General features: G+C 45.0%; 1 long non-coding RNA gene and 1 other non-coding gene across 2 annotated transcripts; both read left to right on the top strand.

Moving 5' to 3' along the window:
• The first annotated feature begins 8,476 nt into the window (after positions 1-8,476).
• LOC111773586 (uncharacterized) lies at positions 8,477-20,196 on the top strand. The gene is made up of 3 exons (XR_002808225.2): positions 8,477-8,613; positions 13,990-14,185; positions 19,932-20,196. It is a non-coding gene; the product is annotated as an uncharacterized lncRNA (long non-coding RNA).
• On the top strand, positions 9,065-9,149 carry TRNAR-UCU (transfer RNA arginine (anticodon UCU)). The gene is given in 2 exon segments: positions 9,065-9,101; positions 9,114-9,149. It is a non-coding gene; the product is annotated as a tRNA-Arg (tRNA).
• Positions 20,197-23,918: the final 3,722 nt, after the last annotated feature.

Below are 23,918 nucleotides of genomic sequence, written 5' to 3'. Positions count from 1 at the left end.
TTCCTTTCTGGGCATTTTAAAGTCTGCTACTGGAGAGATGAGAAGAAAGTCATGGGGTGACCCCGTCACTCTACAAATGGATTCACACTTATGCAATCACACTGTTAGGGATCCATGAGTAAACTGTTTGTATTCAAAGGCAGACATTCCAGAAGAAGGAGGGGAACTTCAGCCAGCATATGTGCTCTGCTCTGGATGGTCTACCTGACATCCTGAAGATAGAATAAAATGCTAGAATGGATTATTCAAGGCGAAAGTGGGCAAGGACCAAAGAATAGTAAAACAAGGAGCATCCCAGGGGGTCTCCGAGTCCTTCAGATGAACTGGGACAAATTCCGAATCTAGCCCCAAATTTCTGAATCGTGACTGTAAGCCTGATATGAAGATGGAAGCTTCTAACTTAGCCAAAGTAATTGAGTGCGAGAAGAACAAAGTTGAATCACTTCAGCTGTGTCCTTTTCAGAGAATCCGTTGATTGGAGAGGAGTGGGGAGTGTACGGCTGCCATGTTAAGGGGGGCAGGGACTAACGTTACAAAGGCTGTGGAAGCCAACTTCCAAGATGGACCCCAATCTTCCCACCTCCTGGTATTTGCACACTTGTGTCGTCTCCTCCCACGCTGTATTAGAGTTGATCTGTGTGACCAATAGAATATGGTAGAATTGATGGTATGTGACTTCTGAGCCTCGATCATAAAAGACATTGTGGCTTCCGCCTTGCTCTCTCCCTCTTAGATCACTCACTGTGGGGGCAGCAGCCCCGTGGAGAGGTCTGTGGTAGGAACCAAGGCCTCCTGCCAACAGCCTTGTGAGGGAGTCATCTTGGAAGCAGGCCCTCTAGCCCCCGTGAGACCTTCAGATAATTATAGCCCTAAATAACCTCCTGAGAGACATGAATGTGAACCACTCAGCTAAGTTGCTCCCTGACCCACAGAAGCTATGAGACGATAAATTTTTATTGTTTTCAGCTGCTTAGGCCTGGGGTCATTTGTTAACGCAGCAATAGATAACTATTAAATCCCTTACTGTCATGTCAGTGTGTGTCAGCAGCTGTTAATCCTCATGACAATCCTGTGAAGCAGAAATGATTTTCTCCATCCGAGAGGCGTGAAAATAGGTTCAGAGAGGTTAAGTAATTTCCCAGGGCCACACAACTGCCTCCAAAGCCCACCACACCACACTGCCCTGCTCAGTCCTTCCTCCCTGAGACCTTCTTCCTCCTCCTCCCACTGAGCCGCAGAGATGAGCCAGGCTGTCCTGCCGACAGTTGGTCTCAGGCTTAAAGGTGAGATCACACGATCAAGGGAGGGGAGTGGATGAGGGTTTGAAAACTACCCTGCCTACAAAAATTTTACTCTTACACACCATGTGAAGAAGTTTCAAGAAGTTGGTGGAGACAAGGTGAAGCAAATGGCATTCTAAAGCAATGGCAAATAAATGAAAGAACTAAAATATATGGATAATGTTTACTAATTAGAATCAGAGAGCTGATGACAAATAACAAGACCTCCACTGGGACAAAGGATTGTTGATGTCATTTGTGGGTCTATGCCATAAACACACCATGGGGAAACAGCTGAGGTCCTGCAAGCTTGGATACCTCTGGCTGGAGGATTTTCTTTCTTTTTTAGTGAGGAAGAGTGGCCCCTGAGCAAACAACTGTTGCCAATCTTCCTCTTTTTTGCTTGAGGAAGATCATCGCTGAGCTAACATCTGTGCCAATCTTCCTCTGTTTTGTATTTGGGATGCTGCCACAGCATGGCTTGATGAGCGGTGTGTATATCTGCCCCCGGGATCAGAACTGGTGAACCCCAGGCTGCCAAAGCGGAGTGCATGAACTTAACCACTACGCCGCCAGGCCAGCCCCAGAAGGATTTTCTTTATCAATCAGCTTAGGAGCCCAGGAGTAGTCATCACCTAACCGAGGTCCTCTGCCCTGTCCGCTGTCTGACTCAGGAGGAGGAAAGCAGCCTGGAGCAATTCTTCTGCCTGTGCTGGAATGGACTCAATCCAGGTTCTATTGGACATCATCAGCAATATAACTTTTCTTCCCCAGTTACAGTGGGAAGTAAAAGGGCACAGTTTCCTCTGAGGTCATATTTTGGGCCAATAAATCAGATTGATTCTGAGCTTTTTGATGGAGTTTTGACATCTGCCTATTAAGGACCTAATGCTAATGACAGAAGTCCAAGTGAACTAACGAGTTTGAATACCTAAGCCCCAAACCAGTGCTTCTCAAACTTTAATGCAAAGTACAGATTCCGACTCAGCAGGTCTGGGGTGGGGCCTGAGACCCTGCATTTCTAACCAGCTCCCAGGTGAGGCTGAGGTTCCTGGGACCTGGTCGGCACTTTAGGGGGAAGGGCAGAGAGCACTGGTTCTTGAACTTGGCTGCATCTGAGAATCACCTGGGGAGTTCAGAAAAATACTGACACCAGGGGGCCACGCCCAGAAATTCTGATTTAATTGGTCTAGGGTGAACCCTAGGCAGCAGGATTCCAGTGGGTAGCAGAGTTTGAAGACTACTGGTCTAACGAGCCTGTTCCTAGTTGCTCACTGGTTCTCTGCTGATCTCTTTCCTGGGAAAAGCAGCTGGAGTGCAGGGTAACTGTGAATTTGAGGACAGGCGCCTGGACCAGTCTTGCTGCTCTCCCTGTGGTTTGCCTTCCCATCTGGGCACAGGGGCAATGACTCTGCCTGCCTTAGAGGGTTGTTATGAGGATGCAGCAAGTTCACATATATGTAGAAAACTAAGAATAGTGCCTGGCACTATGCACTATTACTTCCTTATTATTCTCAACTGCTAAAGAATTCAGAGAGGTTAAGCTTTAACGGATGGTTATCCATTGTGGAGTCCAGGAGCAGGGGAATGCCTTTGTTTGGTGAGAACTTGGAAGGAAGAGATGTAAGCCTGAGGGGGTGCAATTCAAGACCACTCCCCCAAACTGGGTCACTTTGCAGTAGAATTTTCAGCAGAATTAGGACACTGAAGATGAACTTCTACTTCCACAAAGTCATTCATGCAACATTTATGGGGTGCCCGCTGTATACCAGGCACCGTGCTACGCCTTGGGGAGAACTGCCTAAAACTAGAAAGCAAGGATGTTTAGCTTTCAAGAGCTTCTGATCCAATGCAGAAGATAAGCTATGCATGTGGTCAAGTAGCTTCCTTATTGCCTACAGGACCCATTCATTTGCTCAACCAATATCTGAAAGAGCTTCCTGTGAGCTAGCCGCAAGAAGACGTAGTTCCTTCCCCCGGCAAGATGCTTATAGTCTAGGGGAGGAGACAGAAAACCAAATAGAAAACCATAGAGCTTCCAAGGTGCTTTGGGACACCCAGAAGAGGAGGCCTCTCCACCACCAGACCAGGCTGGAGGAGAACGTCTGGGACAGTTCCTGGAGGAGATGACACGGGCCGATCTGCTCTAGGCCACATAGCCTTGCATTCGAAGTGCTTCGGGATCTTTGCCTCAAGGCCTCTCTCAGCCTTATCTCCTGACAAGTCAAACCCGTTTCCTGTACCCACCCATGTTCTCCTGTCTGATTTTGTCAAGATTGCAAGGTACACGGGAGCAAGGAAAGCGTCTGTCTTCTTCACCACAGAGAACTAGAGGAGAGCGAGACATTTAGCTGCGCTCAATGCTTAAATGAATAAATGTGCTTTTTGCAGTCTCGAAGCCTGTGCAGCTTTGAAGACCCAAGTCAGGTCTCGCCGTTGTCCAGCCATCTCAAGAGCAGATGGTGACTGCCACCCACAGGACGGTTGTGCATCCTTCCTGCGCTCTACTAGACAGAAGCTTGGTCCGCAGTCCCAGTCAACTGGCCATGTGGTCTGGAACTGTTGGTGCTGCCTGCCTCCGACATGATATACCTGCTTCTGCCTGTTTCCCTTTGTGACTAGACCCCTTCTCTGAACACCAGCCTAGTAGTCTGAGACTTTCAACCAGCTCTTCCCAAGCCCTTCCCTTTGGGGGCCAGATCGTGTTTCATCTATCCTCAGCTGTGATTCTTGTCCTCTTGTGAATGGGCTGATGGCACAGAACCATGGAACTGAGTCAGGCCTGACTTTGTCATCAGTGCCTTGAACCCCAATGACCTTCTCCCGCAACACCTGCTGCCACCAACGCCCATTTAGCTGGACCCTTTTAGATACTGTGCATTGGTCTGTTCAGCCTGTGCCACTTTCCTGGCCTGTCCCATCTTCTTCCTCACATCCGCCCCCCCCCCCGCCCCCCCCCTGCCCCCATCTGTTTGCTAGCTGCTGCCCAGCATTCACATTTAAATTGGCCCTAGGTTAGATAGCCCTTTCCAAATGCAGCCTTCCTCCCCTATTCCCCCTCTCAGGACTCGCCCTCTCAGGATGAATCTCTCTCCCCTGCAGTCCCATACCACCGCACCTACCTCACTTGGAGGCCTCTTTATCTTGCATCACACTTGTGTACCTGTCATCATTTCTACTAGGCTGTGAGCCAGGCACATGTCTTCTTTCCTTGTATGTTAACTAGACCCTCAATCACTGCTTGCGGAAGAGACAAAGAAGTCGTAGGAAAATACTAAGTACAAATTAAATGGGATGTAACAGTCTCCCTGACCCTCGGCCCCATTCCACTCAGCCTGCACACCACCCCTAAATGAATCGCTCTAAAGCACAGCCATCCTCTCGCCAAAAGAAACTAGTCTCCGCCCATTGCGCATGGCACTAAATCCACATTTCTCCTCCTGAATCAAGCCCGCCCCCACCCCTTTTGCCACATCAGGCCTCAATCCTACCTGCCCAACCTTATCTCCTGACGGTTCGACCCCTCATCCCCAGCTCTGCTTCCATAAGGACGCACTCATTCCTCTCTTCTACCTTCATGTCTAAATTTCTTCATCCTGGAAAGCCTTGTTTTCCTTCCCTCTTCCCATCTCGCTATTTAGTGTAGTTTGCTTATTGGTCCGGCTGAAACTGAATGCTTTTTCAGGATGAAAAAGGCCATCATTTCAATACCGAGAGTAGCTTTTGACTGGCAGAGATGAGTCTTCATAAATCCTTTAGGGGTGGGCCGCACCCTTGTTTTGGGAAACCATGCGATTGGACAAATGAAAACAAGAATCCGTCCAAGGTTCTTGGGGAAAGGACTGTGAGGAAACCATGACGCTGAAGGTAGATGTTTTCGGTATGAAAAGCTGAATGTTCTGTTTGGGAACAGGCGTGATGTCCCCAGCTGAGCAGGAGTAGGGTAGGGAGGTGGAGGATGTTTCTTTGCTTGCAACAAATTTAGCTGATGCCTATCTGAACTTTGGCTAGTTCTTGCAGGATGTGGGATTTCTCTATTGAGAGTTGCTTACTCATGATAACAGCAAACAGTTGTTACACACTTACCACGGGCTAGGACTGAGAAAAACCCTTGCAAGCATTAACTCCTGTAATTCTCAGAACAACTTCAGGATTTTTCAGATGAGCAAAGAAGGCTCTGAGAAGTTAGGGATCATGTCTTGCAACTAAGAGGCGGAGCTAAGACACAAACAACAGGAGTCTGACTCTACAGCCTGCGCCTCTAACCTCTGCTACCGGAGACTTGACTTTTACAAAATCGCATCCCTTTAAAATTTCTTTTTGGGGATGTTTTACAGTTATATAGTAGTGCATGCTTATTTGGGAGTGCAAACTCAAAAACATTTTACTGGTATGGGTGCCCAATCACATTTTGACACTTTTTCATATGCTATCTTGCATTATTTGCTCATTGCTTCATATTTGTGGTTCGCATTTCTCCCAAGGAATTTGAAGTCTCCTTGAATTGTGTCTTAAAGTTCCACTCTATCTCCCACAGTTGGCTCAGCTGTGTCCTCCCTACTTACTCATTGAATTGAATTAAACTGGTACTCTTAACGACCTTCTCCCTCTGGAGCAAAGTGAAGCTAGTGAAAATATATAACAATATAGTAGATCTCTACAGCTTCTGGCAAAGGCTGAAGCACCTTCCAAGCACTGCAAATAGAACAACATAGTGACTTAAAAATAATTCTGCTGTACAAACATGAAAAGTGTTATTGCCTACTCCCAGAGGTGCATAATGGACTTGAACTTTAAAACACCAAAATGAAATAGCGTTTAATTTAGGGTTTTGCTGTCCAGGCAACTCAAATTGCAGCTGGGGGTGGAGATCAGCCTGCTGGCAGGTGGTTATAGTCCGTGCTTTGGCTCCCTCTGTCGGCAGGAGAGAACAGGTAATTTTTTTACTTGCAGGAATTCTTTCAGGTTGTGTAATGGCTGCTGTTTACTGTGTGTTCTGCCTGAGAAAACTCAGCTCTTGAGGAAAGGGGAAGACAAAGCCAACTGGATCTTTCTCCTCAGGTGGTAACTAAACACACATTTTCGTTCCTTTTACTTGCTAACATTGCTGCTTTTGCAGCCAGACTCACTATAAACTGCTTATTAATTGTCAGAGAACACACACAGTGCCTGTTCTGTTGTGGCTTTCCCAGTCTTCTAATCTTGGGGAGTAGAAAGCATGACCCTGATTGCTCACAGAGTTTGTCACACAAGCCTGATTTTCCCACAATGTCTGGTAATCCTGTATTTTGGTAATGTTTTCCATGACACAAACAAGGGGTTTGGGTCTCAACTAGTGAATCAAATATCTAGAATTCTTTGTTTTATTCATTAAGTGGAATTAAAGACATACACATCTTTCCTTGGCTCGTGGTTTCTTTCCCAATTCCCCCGTCCCAGAATTTTTACATAGATGTCTGATTTGTTACTTAATCATGTCAATGATTCGTCCTTTGAGAGTTGGCTTCAGGGTCCCAGGCAGAATTCCTCTGCGTGGTATTGCCAACCGGGCATTGAGCATTTCTCTTCCTCTGTTATGCCATGTGCCACTCCAAGGACCAGTGAAGACTCTGAGATGCCACCAGTTCCTGGCACATTGCAGAGTTCAATAAAGATTTGTTTAAATAAATACCATTTAAAGTCATATTCTATTTTAAGGGCTAATTTTGTACATGTGAGAATTCCTCCATGCATATGAAGATATGTGTTTTATTTCATTAATCTTAAAGGGGGCATAACAATGCTTGTTGTCAAGTAACTTTATATTATGGTGGAATGAAACAGACAGACCTGGCAGCAATCAAGGCTCTGTCACTGATTGGAGAGGCGATCCACCCTGGGTCCTTAGCATCCTTGCATGTTCTTCTGGGCATGCTAAGAATGCAGGACCCTGCTCGTTTAGGCCATTTCTCAGGGTTGTGTTTGCGGGGAGCACCCTTGAAGGATGAGGGACCATCTCTCTATGGGACAAAGAGCAGGTTTGCTTGCTTCTTGCTATAAAATGGTGGGTTCCCCAAGCTTAGCATTCCTCTCCTGTAATGGAACCCATTTTGAGTGCAAGCATCCATCTGGATCCATCAACTTCAGTCCTGTGAGAATTGGGGTTCAGGGAACCAACAAAAACATGTTGACACTCTGGCTACTGCATTTGCTGTAAGAGTCTTTCATCTCTGATCTAGTAGTCTTGTGTGTTCTGTGAGCATCCATGAAATTGTGACAAGCTATGTTAGCCTGCAAATAGGGTAAAATCTCAGATTCTTCACAGTTCTTTACTCTTATTAACTGGGTGTCCCTACACAATTTATTTAACCTCTTTTAGCAGCAGTTTTCTTTCTTTATAAAGGGGACAATAGTACCTGCCTCATAGCATTGTTGTGGAATTAAATAAGAATGTAAAGATCCCTACTGCACTAGAACCTTCCTGGGAGCTTCCTTTTCCTCTTCAGAGCACCGACGGAGGCTGCTTTGCTTTGACGTCTGACGATGCTAGGCAGGGAGGAACGGAGTGGACCACAGGCCGGGCTGTGGCTGACCCTGGCCTGGTGCAGAAGGCCGCTGTGCACCAGCTTGAAAAGTGTGCCCCGCGGTGGCTCCGCAATTTCTACGTAGGCGGGGCTCGGAAAGTGCCAAGTTGATTGGAACGGGAGGCCAGAGGTTTTGTCTTGCAGCGGTGGTTGCATGGCAACCACGCGGGTTTTATTCCGATTGTCTATTTCAAGTGGCTTGGGGTCGCGATGATGGGGATTACCGGGGCACTGAAGACCCCCGCCCCCAAACCACTCCTCGGACTCCTGGCGACCGCGCCAGTCTGAGCAGCTTCTGGCTGGGCATCCTCCGCCCGCCGCCGGGAACCCCTGCGGCCGCTCGGGCGCGCGGCCCCGCCGTCCGCGCCCGCGGCCGCTCACGCACGCTCCCGGCGCCCACACGCGCGCGGTGCCCCCGCCGGCGGCCGCCACGCAGCCGCGTGCTCCGGGAGCGCGGGCTCGGGCCGCTGCGCGGCGCCCACGGACGAGCTCTTGGCGGCGAGCCGAGCTCTCGGAGGATGCTGCAGCCGGGGCGCGTCGCCCCCCGCAGTCCACCAGAGCCCGGATACCTCCGAAATTCGGCTCTGGGTCTGTGGGGAGCGAAATGCAACCCAAACCCCGTTTTACCCAAGCCCGCGCAAATAAACACGCACAAGCACGCACACAGACGTCGCCCGGCCCGCGCTCGCGGCGCCGGGGCCTGTCTGCGGGCGGCCAGGGAAGAGCCCGGGGCCCGGGAGGGGCCGCCGCTCGGGATCGGCCGCCAAAAGGTGCGACGTAAGTGCCCGGCGTTCCCGGCCCGGCCTAACGGCGCAACGGCCGGCCTGGGGCCTGCGTCGCCGGGGCGGGGGCCGGGGGCCGGGCCGCCGGAGAGACCCGGGAGGCGGGGGCGCTCGGGGCAGCAGGGGCGCCGGGGAGGAAGCGTGCGGGCGTGATTTGTCCTGCGCGGCCCGGTACGGCGGCCTGGGTGGGCCGGAGACCACCGGCCGGCGCGGACCCGGCAGACTCGCAGGCGCCCTTCGCTCGCAGGGCTCGCCGACCTCGTTGGGAGGTGGCCGCCGGGAGAGGACGGGCTCCTGCGGCCCACGTTTCGTGGCGGCTACCCGGGCTGGTGGTGCCCTGGCCTCGGCGGCACAGACGGACGACTCAGGAGGCGGTGGGAAGGGCGCAGGGCTGTTGCCTCTGGCTTAATATGGCAGATGCGCGGAGGCTCCAACAGGTGGCTCCGTGGCGCAATGGATAGCGCATTGGACTTCTAGAGGCTGAAGGCATTCAAAGGTTCCGGGTTCGAGTCCCGGCGGAGTCGCAGTTTTTTCCCCCGTGATTTGCTTTCTATCCTCATCATTTCCCTCCTCCTCTTTTTCCTAAACGGTGTAATTCGCTCCTGGTTCCCTGCCCCCTTCTCTCCACTACGTTCGGCTCCTGCGGCCCTTTCCCCTCCAGCTGATCGCGCCGGTGCCGCTCCCCCAGCTGCGGGGCTCCGGGCCTGGGTTGGCGGCCCCGGCCGGCGGGGTGAGGGTAGGAGGGCCTGGGTCTCGGGTGCTCCGGGAGAGCTGTCCAGCTCACGAGGGTGACACCCCCTGGCCCACAGCGCGACCGGGGCTGCGCTGTGCCGGCCGACTGCCCCGCCGGCTCAGAAGGCTTCAAATTTGTCACGTCCCGGAATCCCCAGGGGGATCCCGTCATAAATGCAGATTTCTGGGCGTCGCTCCGGGACTCTTAAGTCCGTCGATCGGGGTGGGGCCCAGGAATCTTTATTTCTGATAAGGACGTCCCCTCCCCTCCCCCATGATGCCAGTGCAAAGAGGTCCGAGGTCCACTCTGTCTGTCAGCTCTTTCGGGCAGGGATTGCTGCTATCTTGTACCTCTTCCCCTGCCAACTCATAACTTTGCACACGATTAGGGTTCCACCTCACTAAATGCGAATATTTCAATGAATGAATGAAAAATTTAAAATTCATTGTAGCAAACAAGCAAACAATTCATGCAAAAAAGACAAAATCCAAAACTGTCAAAAAAAGGTATAGGGAAAAATAAACATCCTTGTTCCTTTATCCCAGCCTTGCCTTGCAGTTCTCTCTATAAGCCATTAGTGAAAATGGTTTCTTGGAAGTATTTTCAGATTTATTTTATGCACATGGCGTTTTTATATCTGTCTCTCTCTGTATATGTTTATTGGTGTTATTGATATACGTGATACACAGTTGGTAGTATGCTGCATGTACTTGCTCTTTCACTTATTCACGCAAGGGGAGCTGCCTTATTCCATTGTATGTATGTATCATAATGATTTAACAGCCCTCACTAGCTGGACATTTAAGTGTTCACTATTTTCCTGTTGGAAACAGTGCTTCAGAGAACGGCCTTGTTCTTACATTATTGTCCACGAGTGTAAGTATATCTGTAGGGTGGAGTGCTAGGAAGTTGAATTTCTGGGTCAGAGGTTTGTGCATTTTTTGATGGATGTTGCCAAATTGTCGTAGAGATTGTACCATTTTCGTCTCACCAGCAATGTGTGAGAATGCCCATTTCCCAACAGCCCACATGTTATCAAACAGGTGAAAAATGGTTTCTAGTTTTAGTTTCAGTTCGTGTCTTTTATTATGAGTGAAGCTGAGCAGCTTTTCATACATAGGATAATTAGTATTTCCTTTTTGTGATTTATCTGTTCTTGAGTTTTGCTCATTTTTCTATTGCATTGTGGGTCGTTTCCTTATTGGTTTGTAGGAGTTCTTTACATATTAAGGAAACCATCCCTTCATTTGTGATATGTGTTATAATTATTCTTTCCCAGTTTATATGTCTTTTGATTTTGTTTATGGTATTTTATTTTATTTTTTTGTGTTACATAAATTCATATATTTGGATTTATCAATCCTTTGTTTTATGGCTTCTAGGTTTGGGGTTATACTGCACTGAGATCATTAAATAATTTCATCATGTTTTATTGTAGTGCTTTTATGATTTTCTTTTTATACTTAAATCTTTACTTCATCTGGAGTGTATTTTTGTATCAGGAATGGAAGGGGAGTCTTGTCCAAGAATCACTGGTAATGAACACCTCTCCTTTTCTACATTAATTTGAAATGCCACCTTTATAATTTTCTAAATTCCTGTCTGCATTTGGGCTTCTGGATCCTCCATTCTCTTCCGCTGATCTGTCTTACTTCTGATTCACCAGAACAGTGCTGTTTTAATATCTAATGGGGCCAGTCCTCCCTGATAACTCTTTTTTTTAAAGATTTTCTTACCACCTATTCTTGAATTATTTTTCCTGCATAACGTTAATAATTTGCACTTATTTTGCATTTGCTATATACCAGGTATTATTCTAAGTGCATTATGCATTTTAATACCTTTGATCTCCATTATTATCCCCTTTCATGGAAGAGGCATCTGAGACACAGAGAGGTTAAGTAACTTATTCAAGAACACACAGCTAGTAATAAGCAGGATGGGAACCCAGGAAATCTGGGTCTGTGGGTAAAACCATAATTCTGTATTGTTTTTTCAATGGGAGCTTTAGTGATAACTAGTCTGGCTCTAATCTTAGGAAGTATTTCTGTTGAAGTCATGTTATTTATAGATTAACACAGGGAGAATTGAACTAAGTATGATGTTGAGTCTTCCTACTTAAGAGTAGCAGGGGAAATTATTTTTTTTAAGAACGCCTATGCCTTTCCATTTGTTCAGTCCTCCTTCTGTGCTCTTCAGGAGGGTATTAAAGTTTTCTTTACATGTATCTTGATTTTTTGTTAACTTTATTCCTTGATAGTTTTTCTTGTTATTGGGATCTTTTCTTCCATTACATTTTCTAATTGGTTCTGGTTTGTGTAAATGAAGGCTTTTGATATTTTAAATAATTTTTATATCCAGCCATCTTATTGGACTATCTTATTATTTAAAATAGTTTTTCAATTCAAGACCACAATGAGATACCACCTCACACCCATTAGGATGGCTATAGTAAAAAAACCCCCACAAAAACCAGACAGTAGCAAGTGTTGGCAAGGACGTGGAGAAATTGGAACCCTCAGATGTTTCCAGTGGGGATGTAAAATGGTACAGTCTCTTGGAAAATAGTTTGGCAATTCCTCAAAAAGTTAAAAATAGAGAGGCCGGCCTGGTGGTGCAGCGGTTAAGTTCGAACATTCCACTTTGGAGGCCTGGGGTTCTCCAGTTCGGATCCTGGATGCGGACATGGCACCACTTGGCAAGCCATACTGTGGTAGGCGTCCCACATATAAAGTAGAAGATGGGCATGGATGTTAGCTCAGGGCCAGTCTTCCTCAGCAAAAAGAGGAGGATTGGCAGCAGATGTTAGCTCAGGGCTAATGTTCCTCAAAAAAATAAAAAATAAATAAAAAATAAAAAACAACAACAAAAAACACACACACACAAAAAGTTAAAAATGGAGTTACCATATGACCCAGCAATTCCACTCCTGGGTATATACCCAAGAGAATTAAAATAATATTTCCAAACAAAAACTTGTACATGATTGTTCGTAGCATTCTTCTTTAATAGGCAACAAGTAGACACAGTGCAAATGTCCATCAGCTGATGAATGGATAAGCACAATGTGGTGTATCCTTATAATGGAATATTATCCTATTATTCAGCAATAAAAAAGAATGAAGTACTGATTCATGTTGCAACATGGATAAACTTTAAAAACATTATGCCAATGTTCTTCTTGTGTAAAAAGCCAGTTGCAAAAGACCAAATATTGTATGACTCCATTTATATTAAATATCCACTATAGGCAAATCCATAGACACAGAAAGTAGATGAGTGGTTGCCAGGTGCTGGGGGTAAGGGAATGAAGTGAGTGCTAATGGAGATGGGGTGTTTCTTGGGGTGATAAAAATGTTCTGGAATTAGTGGTGATAATTGCACAACTCTGAATTTACAAAAACCCGCTGAATTGTACACTTTTTAAAGGGGTGGATGGTAAGATATGTGAATTATATCTCAATTTTAAAAGAGGAAAAATAGTTTTTCAGTTGACTAAGTTGTGCTTTCTGGAAATATATCATCCACAAATAATGATAATTCTACCTTCTCCTTTCTAATTTTTACGCCTCATATTGTTTCTCTTGTAACAGCATCAGCTATTGTCTCCAGAAAATGTTGAACAATTTTTCATGAAATTGGTGATAGTGAACTGACTCTTCTTCTTCTTGATCATTTGAGGAATGTTTCTCCCCTGAGCCAGCTTCTGGGGTGGGTGCACACACACGTGCACACATTCACACGGTTATCACAGTAAGAAAATGTCTGTCTCTATTTGTCAGGAATCTGTGGATATTTTTCTCTTTGATCTGTTAATATTGTGCAATATATTAACAGATTTTCTAATATTCAACCCTCCTTACATTCCTGAAATGTATCTCACTTGGTTGTGTTGTATATTTATTTTAATATTTTGCCAATTTAGAAAGATTGATATTTATCTGCCGTAAATGCAGCATTGTTTAGAATGGCCCCAAACTGGAAATAACCTAGAAGTCTATATTAATAATGATCTGTTTGAGGAAAGTGTGGTAGAATCATTAATTGAATACAATGCAGACCTTTAAAAATGAGGAAGATCTATATATGTTACTATGGAAAAATGTCCAAGGTTATATGAAAAAAGGTGATGTGCAAATGAGTATGTTTAACATGATTCCATTTGTGTTAAATAATGCTATTAATAATAGTAATAACGTGTGTTACTGTGATTGTGTGTGCGTAGGAAATTTCTGGAAGGATATACAGTTAACAGTGCTGGGGCAGGAGAGGCGGTCGTACGAAGGGAGGGGACTTACCGTTTTACATTCTATCTCGTAATGTTGGCTTTTTTTCCTTATAAGCTTATCTTATCCTTGTAATAAAAAAGTTAATTTTTAAAAAGGTAAAGCAAAACAAAAATTCCTAAAGGTAATGATGAAGGAGAAGAAAGCATTTTGTGCTGGTTCTTAGGCCACTTTTGGATAGGCAGCCCTGATACTGCTAATCCATCAAAGATTTTCCGACCTCCGTCTGACGTTTACTGACCCCCCCCCACTCCGCCCTCTGCTGGATGTCAGCCAGACGCAGCCCCTTTCGCAGCTCTTTCCACTCGGAGTGGAGAAGCCTGTCCACTGGGTCTCTCTCTGCAGAGCGTTCCAGCGGGGCGTGCCTGAAGATCTTTACTCCACGCGGACTTTACCCAAAAGGCGATGGGAAACCACGGAATAGCTTCTCGGTGGAAGCAGGGTGATTAGATGTGTGTTTCGTGTCACCTCTCTGGCTGCAGTGTGCATCCGGCTGGAGTAGCACAGGACTGGAGGCTGGAAGGCAGTTAGAGTCACCTAGGTAAGAAAACGGTGAGGGCTGGAACCAGGGAGGTGGTTGGGGAGAGGGATCGGTATACCAACTGGAGGGAGAACAAGGGAGGCCAAATTGATGGGACATGACGAATGAAGGGACATACAGAGAGGGAGGGAACAGTCAGAAAAGACTGCCATTTTTTTTCAATTATTTTATTGAGGTCATAATGATTTATAACTGTGTAATTTCAGGTGTACATTATTACGTTTCAGTTTCTGTATAGACTGCATCGTGCTCACCAGCAATAGTCTAATTTTTATCTTTCACTATACATATGTACCCCTTTACCCCTTTCGACCAGCCCCCCCACCTCCTTCCCCTCTGGTAACCACTAATCTGTTCTCTTTATCCATGTGTTTGTTTATCCTCCACATATGAGTGAAATCATACAGTGTTTGTCTTCCTCTGGCTTATTTCACTTAACATCATACCCTCAAGGGCCATCCATGTTGTTGCAAACGGGACAGTTTTGTCTTTTTTATGGCTGAGTAGTATTCCCCTGTATATATATACCACATCATCTTTATCCAGTCATCAGTCGATGGGCACTTGGGTTGTTTCCATGTCTAGGCTATTGTGGATAATGCTGCAATGAACATAGGGGTACATAAGTCTCTTTGAATTGTTGCTTTCAAGTTCTTTGCATAAATACACAGTAGTGGAATAGCTGGGTCATATGGTATTTCTATTTTTAGAATTTTTAAAATTTTTTGAGAAATCTCCATACTGTTTTCCACAGTGGCTGCACCACTTTGCATTCCCACCAGCAGTGTGTGAGGGTTCCCTTTTCTTCACATCCTCTTCAACATTTGTTGTTTTTTGTCTTGGTAATAATAGCCATTCTGACAGGTGTAAGGTGATATCTCGTAGTTTTGATTTGCATTCCCTAATAATTAGTGATGTTTAACATTTTTTCAAGTGTCTGTTGGCCATCTGTATAACTTCTTTATATCCTCTGCCCATTTTTTGATCGGGTTGTTTTTTTGTTGTTGTTATTGACTTGTCTGAGTTCTTTATATATTTTGGAGATTAATCCCTTGTTGGATATATGATTTGCAAATATTTTCTCCCAGTTGGTGGGTTGTCTTTTCGTTTTGTTCATGGTTTCCTTTGCCTTGCAGAAGCTTTTTAAGAATCCTGTTTCTAATTAGGGCAAACGGTGGATGCTGAAGTAGTCACTGGGACAACGAAGGAGAGAGAAGAGGGTTTGGGGAGAAAAATAAGTTCAGATTTGCATATGTTGACTTTGAGGTCTCCGGAACGTCCTGGAGAAGAGGTGCTGTTGGCAGTTGGATGTACAGTGCCAAGGACATAGCAAACTCTCAGTAAATATTTATTGAATGGAAGACCTAAGGAGGGTGGTATGCAGGGCGAGAGGGAAAGGAGAGAAGAGAAGGTCTGGAGCTCGGGAGACCAGTCTAGGTCCGCTGACCAGTCCAGGCTTGACATTTTAAATTCATTGACTTACAGATGGCACGTAAAGCTCTGGGTCGATGAGACTGTGCAGGAGAGTGTAGAGCAGGAGGAGATGAGGGCTGAGGACAAAATCCAGAGGACAGACATTTGAAGGACAGGCAAAGAAAGAGTTCTTCAGAGACCAAGAAAGGGTAGCCAGAGAGGTAGGAAGAAAACCAGGAGAAAGTGTTATCTCCAAGAACTGATGGAGCCGTTTCTCCTAGAGGAGAAGGGAGGCAGGAGGAAAAAGGAAGCATCTCACGTTTTTCTAAACACCTGCTTTATGCCAGCCACTTTATTTAACCCTTGCCATTTAATTGTCCCCCAAATCCTGAGAAGTATGAGTTATCCCCATTTTACAGATGAGAAAATTAAGGTGCAAAGATGTTCTGGGAGCAAGGTGAAAGGATTAGCGTAGAAATGATGGGAAAGTGCCTGCTCTTCTGAGGCAGGTAGGAAGAGGGCAGAGGTAAAAGCATGAAGGTGGAGAAGGGCGAATTGAAGGTGCTCCTGTTTGAGGAGCTGTTTCCTCTGTGCTCTTTTACAGCTCTACCTCACACAGCCAGGGTTCCAGGAAGGTGTTGACAAAGTGGGAGCTACCCCGAAGGGTGGAGACACTCCCATCTTATTACCACTTATGCCCAATACAGACCCTGAAGACCAGGAGTGGTTTCATTCCAGCTTTCTCCTAATCTAGGGCTTTCTACATTTATCAGCATTTAAAAAATATTTTATAACTTCATTCACCTTCAATTTGAGGTATATATATTTTTTTCTTTTTTTGTGTTTGAGGAAGATTGGCCCTGAGCTAACATCTGTTGCCAATCTTCCTTGTTTTGCTTGAGGAAGATTGGCCCTGAGCTAACATCTGTGCCTGTCCTCTATTTCTTTTTTTTTATGTGGGATGCTGCCACAGCATTGCTTGACAAGTGGTGCTAGGTCCATACCCGGGATCTGAACCTGCAAACCCTGGGCTGCCAAAGTGGAGCCCACGAACTTAACCACTACACAACCAGGCCGGCCCCCTCAATTTGTTATATATTTTTTGAGTTCTGGCTTTGTGCAGGGAACCATGTTGGAGGGGAATACAAGGATGAGTGGGAATAGAGTGCATTTTCTTGAAGAGTGCAGCCTAGTGAGGGACAGGGAGCTGTGAATTGGCGATTCCATTAAATAGGATTGGTTTGGGCTATGAGTGACAGGAAACTCAAACTGACTGACTTTGGCAAGAGAGAAGTGTGTTTCTCTCTCATGTGACAGTCCACGGAGTGGCAGCTACTTGATCATGAGAGACCTAGGCTCCTTCTTATTCTTCCATCCTCCAAATGCAGCTTCCACCTCATGTTCCAAGATGATTGCTCTTGCCCCTGCCATCAGGTCAACACAGTTAGTTATTGGGGAGAAGAGAAAGGGACAGAGCCCCGCTCCAAGCTCACCCCTCTTTGAAGGATACTGCCCAGAAGTTGCACAGACCACTTTCACTCCCTTCCTGTGGAAATGGGGGAATCAGAGCTTTTTTCTTTTTTAGGTGGCCACTTTCCCAGTTAAAAATCATGTGTTCTATGACTGTAAAAGAAAGAGGGAAAGTCCAGCAGTTTCTGGACTAAATTGTTATATATGTATGTGATACATTTCTTATGTACATAATACATAATGTTTGCATAAACTAAGTTGTATTTGTAAGTCCTTAGAACAGTGCCCGGCACTTAGTAAGTGCTGTGTAGGCATTTGTTAAATACAAATAAAGTAAAAAGCACAGTCAAATGAGAATTTCAAGCGTGTACATATAAGTGGAGAAAATTTGAAACAAAATTTTATGATGAAATGTAGACCATGAGCTCTGTGTTGCCTGGGATGACCTCATTCCTCCCCTGGGCACCCCCAGCACCTAGCACAGTGCCTTGCACAGGTAGATACTGAAAATACTGGTTTCTGAATAGGCTTGAAAGGTCAGTGGTGTTTTCTTACATGGGATGGAGGCAAGGAAAATATTTTAGGTGGAGTTAACCATATGAACAAAGACATAAAAAGTGAAACGCGCTGTATCTGGCACAGTAGCTGGTGTGCGTAGAACTCCGTGTTATGTGGACTAACACTCAGCGTCAACTAGTTTGGCTGAAATGTATCAGTCGGGTTCAGGCAGAAAAACACATCACTAGAGAATTATGTAGGGAATTGTGACCCAGGTGATGGGAATGCTGAGAGTGCAGGTAACCCAGAGATTGCAACAGTAGGAAACCTGTTCCACCTTTAGTGCCAGAGGGACCATGGGAGTCGATGGTGTTACCAGAACTCAGAGCCTGGGCCATCCAGTGACCGGGCGCTGCTGCTGGAGCTGGGACATGGCAGAGCCGCAACCCAACCCAAGGCGGAGAGGGAGAGAAATACTCTGACTTCTCCCCTTCTCCTGCCCTCCAGTCTTAGGTCACGTCTCACCAGGAAGTCAGTTGGCGAGAATCTGGGAAATGGAGTTTCCTGCAATCCAGAGTGGAAAGAAACAGGCAAATGACGGCACAAGTGAAGTTTGGGGCATGAGCCGGGGAGCAGTGAATATCAACCGGTGGTGGTGGTGTTTTATAGAGGGTCGTGAATGTAGGGGTTTCCGTGTATTGTGTTAGGCAGCAGTGGGCCATAGAAGCTAAAAAGCAGAAAGGCATCATTAAAAGTATTTTAGGAGGACTTCCCCGATGGGGAGGATGGAGAACAGGGAAACAGTAGCTTCCCTTTGAGTGCCTGTTACGTGCTAAGCACTTATTTAATCCTGTCACCAAGATGATGTGTCTGGTTCTGGACATGTGGAGTTTCGAGAGGACCTCATGACACTTGGATGGGAGCATTGCACAGTTAATTGCAAGTGTGCAGCTGGAGCAGGAGTGTGGAGATGGAAGAAGGCAGACGTTGGAGGCTTCTGCAGAGAGGTGCGAGCAGAAGCTAGAGAGGGAGGACAAGATATGCAAGTCAGACAGCAGAAGATGCGAGAGCAGGCAAGGGTAAGGTGGAAGAAGAACACATCAAAGGAGATGAAGGAGGGGGCAGGGAAGTAGCATATGGGAAACAAACACGTGGTGGGCAGAGTAGGAGCTTCAGCAAGGGAAAAGAGAAGAGAAACAGGAGAAGCAGAAAAGTTTATCTTCCTGCAGAAGCCAGGAGAACCTGGAGCTTCAAGAAGGAAAGGTCAGTAGTGTCAAATAACATTTCCTGGTCAGAAGATGAAGATTGAGAAAAAAAGCCCCCATTGAATATAGCAGTTGGGGTGCATGTGGGAGTAGTTTCTCTAAACAGGTGAGGTCACGAGGAATTAAGGCAGCCTTCAGTGGCCGTGGCGGGTGGAGTGAAGTAGCAGAGGAAGTAATCTCCTGAGATAGGAGTGGGAGGTGGGGGCCTCTGGGAGATGGAAGTATGCTGTTTGAGCTCCCTGGGTATGGGGGCTATGTCTTTTTCACTGGTGTACCCTGGTGCTTAAATAATACATAGGACTCAATTTTGTGGTGACTGGTTGCCTTGCAGAATGAATGAATGAATGAATTTGGTGGGAAGTAATCAGAATTGAATGAAAGAATTGTGGAGCAGCAGTGAAAGCTCCCCTGAGAGTCAACAGTTTCATGGTACTGCCCCAAATCCCAGTAATCTGGACAGATAAGAATAGTGGGTGCTTCCCTGGCTGAGATTGGCAGGTGACAGTAACAGAAAAAAAAGATAGAGAATAAGGAGACTACTGGGATATACAAAGGATTTTTGGGATGTCTGACCTGTTGGGGCCAGATTGATTTGGGAGGAAAATGTATCCTGATGGGGGTGGAGGATTGGGAGAATAAGCGTGGCTGAAATGCTTGGGATCATGAGTTCACTGTCTCTGGGGGTGAGGCCCAGGCATCAGTATTTTTGAAGTCACCTCTGGTTGTTCCAAAGTGCAGCCAAGGTTGGGTTAGCGGGAACTGGAGGGAAGGCTAACAGGATGACAGACTGGGTTAGTCTGAGTTCAGAATCTTGAGTCTGAGGCTGTGATGGTGCTTTGCTAAGGGGGAGTGGAAATGAGGGTAACTGGAATTGATAAGATTGAGCTTGAGGAACTGTAGGTCATCTTGATTCAGATGCCTTTGGCTAAATCAGGATAATGATTTCACCAAAGGAACAACCAAGAGGCAACCCTAAAGGACTGCTGTCAGGTGAAATATGTAAAAAGGGCTGAAGTTGTGATCATCCCAGGCATGGGCAAAGGCCCTGGGCCAGGTCTTTAATAGCCTTTCATCTCACTCTGACACCCGCTTCCCTCCAGATCAAGGCTGCTGAAGTAACCTTCTGTCAACAGTTGAAAATTGGAGTCTACGGCCATACCACCTTGAACGTGCCTGATCTCGTCTGAAAATTGGGAGAAGTGGCAGATTTGGCTGGAAAGGCAGATGTTACAGATAAACTAGCCAAGGTTTTGATGAGCTTTACATTCCAGAATTAAGCTATGATTTTTTTCTTCTTCTAACTGTCTTATAGTTTGCCATTTTGGAGTGTGTGTGTAGATATATAAAAGTGTGTACACATACATACATTTAAGGAAAAAAGCCTTACTGGTAATACTCTAACCTTAAGATACAGGAAAATTCTAGTTGATTACAGTATGTATGTAGTTTTCGTCCTCTTCTTTTAGTATGTTACTCCTCTGAATTTCCCTGAGTTGTAGGGGGTGAGGGAGTAGATGTAGGAGGGAGATTGAACAAAACTTCACAGACATAAATTTCTTTTCATATAGATGACGACATGCACAGTTTCTTTTCTACCATTTAAAAAGGTCAGGGAACACCTTTCAAAGTCATTTATAGTGTTCTTCACTGCATGATAGATAAAATTCATATGGTAATTGGAAGTAAGTCTAACCATAGTTTTCATATCCATATTTCATCTTTTCTTCCTTTAGTGAGCAAGACCTCAGAATTTCAATACAATGCATGGGGTTTGGGGTCAGGATTTTAGTGCCTGAAGCCTACCAGTCCCTGCTTTGCAGTCCTGCCCAGGAGGTGGTAACCATAAGAACAGCCAGTGGGAAGGAAAGTACCACTTAGAACAGCTAGAAGAGCGCCGACTGCAGGACTCCCAGCTACGCTGCGATGGAACAGCCTCTGTTCCCTTATTCGCATCCATCATCCCCTGCCTCTAATAGAGAAAGCCTGGCTCAGGAAATCCCCAAGTCCAATTTCCCATCTTGTTTGGAAGAAGGGATGACAGGCCTGCCCCCTAATAGGGCAGGAGAGCCTGCATATGGTTAATACAGCAGCCCTGTTCATTTGTAAACATAAACCCAGTGAATATCTTGGGCTCACTTCAATCTGGTTAACAATTCCTCTTCCCTTAGGAGGGCTGACTAGGAAGGAGGCAGGTAAGGAGTAGAACTTCCTAAATACTATTGATTGAGCCCACGTAACCATTCTAGAGCCTTCAGTGCCACAGTGTGTGGGTCATGTTTTAGTCTTCAATCAATTTCCATACTATACTGTTAAACTGAAGAAAAATTTCAGTCGTCACCAAACTTTTAAAACATTACAGGGTGCGCAGGCATGTTAGGGAAGTGTCTCGGACCTTCCAGATCTGCTCAGCTGCCAGCTGAATACCACTGAGTGACTTTGTTGGAGACCATGTACCGCACAAGAATCACCCAGCCGAGCCCTGGCCCACCAAATCACAAGATGTAACAAAATGGTGCTTGTTGAGTCACTGAGTTTTTGGGTAACCTTAGGTAGTGATAACCAGAACAAACGTGTACTGTCCACCATCCATCACCTAAACCAAAGATCGTTTTGCCTTTCTCACAGTTGGTGTTCAGTATTTATTGATAACCCTTTCCATTTCAGAACCTCCACCACTGTATCTTATTTCATCGTTCGTTTGTGAGATTTTCTTTTTTGCTAAAACACTGATCTGCTTATGACATTTGATTACAGGTCATGCTATTGGCCCTGCTTCTTGGAAGCTATTAGTAATTAAAAGCATTCCTTCTTCACTTTTAAAAACTGGAAACATTTCTTCTTCACTTTTAAATTGCATAACAACGAGAAGACCTGAGTTTTTAATTGGATGCTTGGGGAACTGGTTAACTAGAAAGCATTTATTTTTTGTTTCAACCCTACTGAACACTTTCAATGACATGTTGTAGGTAGTTATCCTGTACAATCGTCATTGCTTCAGAGATTGAACTGAACGAGTACCCGCACATATCCCAGAAATGGAATTAAACATTTCTTTTCAGTGTTTTCTTGTAACTTGCTGTTTCTGAGAGTGAGATCCCATGAATTTATCCCAGGTAGTCAAGGTTATATTAACTTTTCCATACAGCCCTTCCCTCTTTTTCTTTAAAACCCTGCCACCTATCCTCTGGACAGCCAAATATGGCCTCTTGTCTGACATCCTTGATATTGGGATCCATGAGACATTTTCTCAGGTCTTTGTAATAGGAATAATGGTGTTTCTCTAAAGCAGAACACTGAACACAGAACTGACATTTTGTTAGATTTTAGGAAGCTCAGAGCCTGCCTCTATCAGCTGCTACAGTTAGTTTCACAGAATCATTTATTACCTTCACCGTGGCTTCATCTGATTTCTTCCGTCCTCATTTTCCTTTACCTAATTTCCTCACTTAAAAAACTAGCTGTGTTGTAGGTTGTCTTAAAAGCATTGTGGAACAAGACAGGATACTTTAGTGATCTTTAAAGATCTTCTTAAGGTACTTTGAAGGCCCTTCTTTCATCAGCACATTGTATGCTTTATAATCTTTTCAGTTGAGTCAAGGAACTTTCTGGTAGTCATTAAGCCTTAAGATAGTTTCAGTAAGTGGACTGTCTTTAGTGACACAAGCCAAAGTCACTAAAACCTGTTTCTCAACACAACGCTTTGCTCAAAAAACAAAAGACAAATAGGTCCATCTTTCAAATATCCAGATATTTGCAGGCTAGGAGCACAAAGACTTTTTTTCTGACCTTTACCTCTACTTTGATCCTCTTCTTAATTGTGAAAATTTAAAATAAATTTGTGAAGATTGAGATAAAGAAGCTGTATATATTACCAGTTTTAATTCCTTACAATATAATAGAGGTGACTTTAAATGATTTAGTGGAGTAATTTCAGTTTATTTCACTGACTGAGGTATTTTAACATTTGTTAAAAACTCTCTGCTTTGTTCCAAGTGAAGTGGCTTACAAAAACACATATAATAAAATAAAATTAAAAATGAGTCAGTGGAGACAAAACAGAAAAGAGCCTGGATGTTAAAATGTAACTAAATGTCAGTACTCAAAATACATACTGTGAGGAACTCCACGGTGAGTTAGCCGCACGGCTGGACTTGGCACTTAGGTTCAGTGCTGCCCCATCACTGCCTCCCAGTCTGGAAAGCTCGAATGCTGTCTTGTGTGGGAAAGATTAGAGGTCACCAGTCTTGTTTTTCCTGTAAAATGACTATCATATCACAAATATTTGTCATAACTGCAGTACTGAAGTAATTCAGCCTATTCCAGCATTCACGAGTCAGAAACCAACATGGAAATCATGTTACATAAGAAGTGGACCCACAACTTGAGCCTCAGGAAAACTGGGTAAGTCCTCAACTGTCTGTGCAGAGAAACATCATACTGATTGACAACTTTCAGTATCCTTACACTGTAAGTGGAAGAAGTATTCTGCTAACAGCAGCTCCTGCTGGAACGTGTAAAGAGTAAGTTAACTGTTATTTCTTGTTCTTGTTTTGATACTTCTTTCAGAGCAGCTCCTTATTTTACCCAGTAGAAGGCAAAACTTAATATTCTTGGAATAAAAGATTTTCTATAAAAGAGAACATATGCAGATGCTTCCCAACTCCACCTACAAATGTCACTGTCAGTTCTATTATGAGGGTGCTTATGATCCCAAGCAGTAAATACAAAATGTGAGATTTCACATTTACTGAAATTCTAAGGAAGCAGCAGTATGCTGGGAAAACAGAGGTCTTGTAAATAACGACATAAGGCAAGCAACACTCCACTGAGGAGCATGGACAGAAACGACCAACAGTCCCTGGGTGCCATAAGTAGCTTAGCCAGGATGCATACTTCTGCCACTGGAGACAAGAGAAGCCACTTTACCTCCTGACTAACTTAAATTATATTGATTTAATCCTATTTCACTTGGAACACAGCACTGAATCTGGGTAAAATTCAACCTTTCCTCCTGTTTCAGGTGCTAAGGAGGAGCGTGCTCCTTCTGCTGCTACCTTTAACCCAGACTTTCTAGGTGGTCTTCACTA

This window comes from Equus caballus, chromosome 5 (genome assembly GCF_041296265.1).
Source record: "Equus caballus isolate H_3958 breed thoroughbred chromosome 5, TB-T2T, whole genome shotgun sequence".
Taxonomy (NCBI): domain Eukaryota; kingdom Metazoa; phylum Chordata; class Mammalia; order Perissodactyla; family Equidae; genus Equus; species Equus caballus.
Note: the sequence above shows the minus strand (reverse complement) of the source record. Positions and strands in the feature narration are given on the sequence as shown.